General features: G+C 38.7%; 1 non-coding gene across 1 annotated transcript; it reads left to right on the forward strand.

Moving 5' to 3' along the window:
• Positions 1–2862: 2862 nt before the first annotated feature.
• LOC104725660 (uncharacterized) lies at positions 2863–5027 on the forward strand. The gene is made up of 6 exons (XR_002036446.2): positions 2863–3598; positions 3698–3753; positions 4063–4186; positions 4291–4397; positions 4611–4674; positions 4785–5027. It is a non-coding gene; the product is annotated as an uncharacterized LOC104725660 (transcript).
• Positions 5028–6000: the final 973 nt, after the last annotated feature.

Raw genomic sequence — 6000 nt, forward strand, 5'->3', positions numbered from 1 at the left:
GATAATAGCATGTCAAACCCAGAAATCCTCTCAACTCTGTGATAGTCGTGGAAGTGGGCCACTGAAGCATTGCCTCTACTATGTCGGGATCCGCAGCACTCCTTCAGCTGAAATTTTATGTCCCAGGTAAGACACCTCTGCACTACCAAACAAACACTTCTTTGCGTTGGCGTAGAATTGATTCTTTTGCATCAGGTCTAGCACCACCTTGAGATGTTGCAGATGCTCTTGTAGGCTGGGGACGAAGATGTCATCAAATAAAACCAAAACAAACCTTCAAAGATAAGGTCTGAAAAGATCATTCATGATGCTCTGGAATGTGGAAGGAGCATTCGTCAAGCCAAATGGCATAACAAAGAATTCATAATGCCCTTGGTGGGTTTTGAATGCAGTCTTCTCAACGTCACTGTTTCTCATCCTGATTTGGTGATAACCTGACTTAAGATCCATCTTAGAGAATACCTTTGCTCTTTGCAACTCATCGAGAAGCTCTTTTATCACGAGAATCGGGTATCTGTCTGGTATGGTCACTTTGTTTAGGGCTTGATAATCATCCCCCGTCCTTTTTCTTCACCAGCAAGACAGGGCTAGAATATGGGGGTCTGATTATTTGCGCGTCGAGCATCTCATGTACTAGCTTTTCAATCTCATTCTTTTGTATGAATGAATAACGGTACGGTCGTAGGTTGATTGGAGATGTACCAGCTTGTAGATCGATTGTGTGTTCCCTGTTGCGTGGTGGAGGAAGGCTTAAAGGCATCTCGAAAACCGATTGCAACTTTGCCACCAATTCCTGAACTGCAGCTACTTCAGGTATCTTTTTGTCCACCGGTTCTTTTCCTTCGAATAGAGTGGTCAGCTCCAAAATGTAGGCTTCTCCTTTCTGTTGGATGACTCTCTCCATATAGTGAAGAGAAATTGGCTCCTTGCTAAGAGCTGGATCAACCACAATATAAACCCAACGCGGACCAATCTTCCAGCTCCAGGTTCAGTTAAGCCAGTTGATCCTTGTATCACCCAAAGTCGCTAACCAGGAATATCCCAACACCACGTCTGTACTGCCCAAATCGATCACCAACAATTCCTCCATGATTTCTACACCTTGTATGCCCAACAAGGTTTCAGAGACTCGACCTTTACCCTTAAGTACTCTACCGCCACCCACACGAACCCCAAACGCATGTGTAGTCGTTATGGTTAACCCGAGTTCCTTCACCAAACCATAGTCTACAAAACTCCTGGTAGCTCCAGAATCTACCAATACCACTACATCACGATCAGCAAGCTTCCCCATCATTCACATGGACTTCTCATCAGTAAGACCGAACATAGAACTCAGAGACAGAATTTCATACTCCTGTATTTCCTCAACGTCAGCCTCCACTTTTTCTTGATTTGGTTGTTCGTCTATTGCATCACAATACTGATCTTCCTCCTCAGCCACCTCCAAACATTTCAACTTCTGATGAGGTCTGCGGCGATGACCTGGAAACAACTTATCTCCACAATGTCTACAAGGGTTGGTATTTCGAGTTTCAAATCCCCCGGTAGATCGCTTGAACTCCTTATTAGTGCCCATTGGTCGTTTGCCCTGGGAGTGGCCGATTGGCCGTGAGGAGCTTGAACCTTGTCCATGTGTTTGGGAGTAAAAGGATCTCACCGTCTACCTCGGCTGTAAACTAGTATTCTCAGCTTCCAAATGCTCAATCATCTTTGTTGTATCAACTATCTCGGCCAAATCGAATGGTCTACAACGCACCACCTGATCTCTGATACTCTTCCTCAGTCCACGAAGAAATGCAGATTCCAAGACGTCATCAGAGACGTGAGGAAGCTCCACCGCCAACTCATCGAACAGCTCGCGATACTCATCAACACTTCCCTTCTGGTGAATGCTCATAATTTGGTCCAAAGCGGACAATCCTCTACTCGGTTTGAAACGAACCTTATATTTCTGCATAAAGTCCTTCCAACTGCCTATCCTCTGTCTACCATAAGCCATTCACCATCAGGTGACCGCGAAACCAATAAGACAAGAAATAGCCAGATCTATCTTCGCATGTTCAAGTGTTCCTCTACTAGCGAAACACTATTCTAACCGAAACAACCAATCGTCAGGACTCTCACCTTCGAAAATCGGCAGCTCCAGGTGTTTGTTAGGGTACTCCGATGTATAACCTTGCGAAATGTTGTGTTGGTCCAGTGTTGGAACTGAAAAACGCAAGGTCGCTGGTTTGAGGTGAGATTCCTGCTATGGGTTGGGTAGGATTCCTCCCGCGGGTTGACTGCTAGATCCGTTCAAGGGTGTCGTCGTCGGTTGGTATGGAACCCCCGAGACTAGACTGATGAAACCAGGAGGAACGGAATCAGCACAGGAACTAATCCCAAGGGTTTGGTTGCACAGGATCTTCTGTAGCATATCCTTGATGAATGTGATGTCAGCATCGTGACGGTTAACTCGTTGTTCCAATGAAGTAGACGGCGGTGACATCTGGGAGGGTGACTCGAGCTCACTTGCATCAGTCTGGATATTTTTATTGACAGCCGTTTGTGGAGGAGCCATCAATAGCTCTCAACAAAAGCACCACATGATAAGGATAGACCCTACCTGAGAGTGACAAGACGTAAGAAGAGAAGAGGAGAGAAAAAGAGTGATAATGCACCTATAGCGGCGAAGATTAAGATAGAGAAGAAAATAGAAACTTTATGTTTATTAATTTGATAGGGAAACCTACGCATATGCTCCTTTATTAAATACAGCTTCCTTATTAGGGCTACTGATGAAATGACAACACATTGATTAAACACAACCATAAGCTTTATTTGATTATTAAACCTTCTACTGGATTCCGAGATTTTGACGTTCTTAACCACTTTTGACTTTCTCTCACTGTCTTGCTCTTCTCCCTTTAGTACTTAACTTCCTTTTCATGAAAGCCACTGGTACTCTTAGGGTGTCGTGTAGTTTTCTACTTCTCTTGGTTTTTTAGAGACGTTTGCTGACTCAATCGCCGGAAAGTTAAAATGTTCTTCCCATATTATATGTTGATTAATCAATTATGTGCTTAGCTAATTTGAATTATGTAAGCAGTTTTGTGTCTTGCTTCTATTAGTTGTTTGGGTTTGGCCAATTTTGTTTTTTCATTTATAAAAAGAGCTTCTTAGTTTTGTTGGGTCTGAACTACTTTAAAGCATTCTTTTGGTGGAGGTCATTTCTTATCTTGATCCCCCTTTAGTTTTTTTTTTTTTTCTTTCTTGAAGCATTCAGTGGTTATCTTGGGGTAAAATTATCGCACTAAACTCTTAACGCACTAAACTATATAATTTGGGCTAGCTTCCTAATTAGCTCGGTTTAAATGTGGATTTGGTACGGTTCAGTTCGGTTCAAATGTTCAATCCAAATCCAAAAAAAAACAAAAAAAACGTAATATAAAACTTGGTCGACGTTACCCTCTAACTCACTTCCAATCTCCGATCGACGCCAAAACTTAGCTTTACCCAATTCCGCCGGAGAAGATGCAGCAGAGGAAGCCGACGGCGGGAAGACCAAGTGGTACCGATGGATCCGATTTCTCATACCGCATGGTCGTTGACTCTCGTGAGTTTACAAAAATCCCAAGTCTCCTCTGTCTCCAGATCCTTTTTTTTTTTTCTCGATTCTGTCTTGATCCGTGTGTTGGTTTCTGTTTTGTTTTAGGTTACACGAAGGTCACTAAAGAAAAAGCTCGTCTCCGTCCTTTGATCTTTGTTCAGGTACTCTTTGAATTTGATTGATTTTGGTCTATAATTCGATTTTGTGATGCGTTTGCCAACTGTTACATTGTAGTTCATATGATCAGGTTCTCACAATTGAGGGAGTTGAACAAATTGCAATTAGCTCAAATCTCATATGCATTGCCAATGTTACTAGCTAACCAAATCTTTTAGTTTAGTGTGTAGCAAATTCATAGTTAAGTTTTGATGTCATTTATAGTGATCTTGAAGTCGTTGTAGCATTAGTTTAAATGCTTGGTCTCGGAGATGTATAGCTCGCTCAAATCTTTCAGGTTTTGGCTTTTGCAGGCTGTGATTTATTTAATCGGAGTATCGTGTGCGTTTCTGACAACAACTAAAAAGGATGAGATGAACACCCTTGCAATTGCAGCTGCTGCTGCTGGCTTTGTGTCTTCATTGATAGGAGAATTAGGTTTTAACCCTCTCTTCTTTATTGTTCTGCCGATTACGCATATCGAAATGCATCCTCTTTTTTTTTTGGTTTATTTATATATGTTTGTTGTCTCTGTTAAATAGGTTGCAGACGCAGCAGAGTAAACCTTTTGAGGCTCTATACGGCTACATCTACCATTGTTATGGTTCTTTCGGTGTTTTGTGCTGTTAGGAGCAGATTAACAATGGAGGTAAATGAACTTAGTCGAACAAACTTTACCTCATGAGTCAACTAGCTGATAAGCTTTGCTTAGTTAGAAATACTTGTTAAAGATCCGATAATGATCCAAAGCAGACCTAGCTGTGGTCTAGGGTGATTGTATTTGTGGTAGTAATGGTATCACAAAAGATGAAATTTAGCTTGTGCATTGATGCTATCACCTGACTCTCGATTAATGATGTAGGAACGGGATAGCTCGGGAACAACAGCAAAGCTTGAGCTCGTAGGGTTCATTTGTGCTCAATTAGGTAAAACATCCAGAAGATTCTACTCAGTTCTTCTTCGAGTACATCCAGATACTACTTGAATTAAACATTTGCGGGTTATAAATATTCTGTTTTCTTGTGTCGAAATGCAGGAGCGGTGGTGCAGATATTTGTGATCGTTGTTACGGGTTCCCTTGTCAGTAACATGTCTCCACCTACGAAAGCAGCATAGGGAAACAGAGAAATCGGGCCAGTGTCAGTGTGTGATTCTCCTACATGAAGAAATTTGAAGTTTTGAACGGTTTTTTTTTTCTCTACAAAACGAATATTTTGTACAACTCTTGTTAAAAATTACGTTAACCTTTTCAATTAACCATTCAAAACACATTAACACATTATGGGTAGAGTGATGCACCATAAGATTAAGTCCTACTCTTAAGATATTTGTACATAGTTAGAAGTGATAGCAGAATGGTACGAGATCGTTAAACGCAGCAATAAAATGGTAAACGTGACAGAACTTCAAAGCTAAATGATTGGCACAACTAACAAGTTAAATCTATGCTAGTTTCTTTAAAGTACAAGTTTGAAATAAATTTTTATTTTCCAAAAATTTACAAATTTTTATATGACTTATCTATGTATCCAAATAATTTTCAAATAATTGTTAGCATTCATCTATTAATATATTGTTCCACAATAAATAATATACACATTTTTTTATTCTTTTGAATCATCATATAATACATCAAGTTATAAAAATCATCTTTTTTTTGTATATATTGTGATTGATTTTTTTTTTAAACGGACATATGTTAACTAATTAATGAAAAATATGTATGGTTAACGGCTAAAATGTTTTAAAAAAAATTCATAGTTATAAAGTAAATAAGATCAAAATGAACCCAAATCCGAATGAGCATGATGCTTAACTTAACAAACATCCAAATTTAAAAGTTTGTATACAGTATAATTTCTGTATATCATTTTTTTTATGAAATGTCTAGTTTATTTAACAAAACTTTTATTTTTACCATATAATTTAGCAATATATCAGTGTCATTTAAAGTTTTAGTTAATATTTTTATTATAGTGGAATATTTAAATTTCTGATAAATAGTTGTATTTTCAAGCTTAAGTATATTTTTCAATCAAAAATATAATAAAATGAGTAAATTTTTGTTATATATGTATATATATATAAAATAGTGATGGCAAAAAAAAAAAGTATTTGATTCTTTAATTCGTAAGCTATCGTGATAATCATGTTTAAGATATTCAAAGATACTTTTACGCCTTGTTTTTGTCATGGTCTATTCATTAGTTTCAAAAATATTAAATGCCTACTTAGTACAAATCATGTCCAAA

Source organism: Camelina sativa, chromosome 18 (assembly GCF_030686135.1).
Source record: "Camelina sativa cultivar CO46 ecotype springtype chromosome 18, ASM3068613v1".
Classification (NCBI taxonomy): Eukaryota; Viridiplantae; Streptophyta; class Magnoliopsida; order Brassicales; family Brassicaceae; genus Camelina; species Camelina sativa.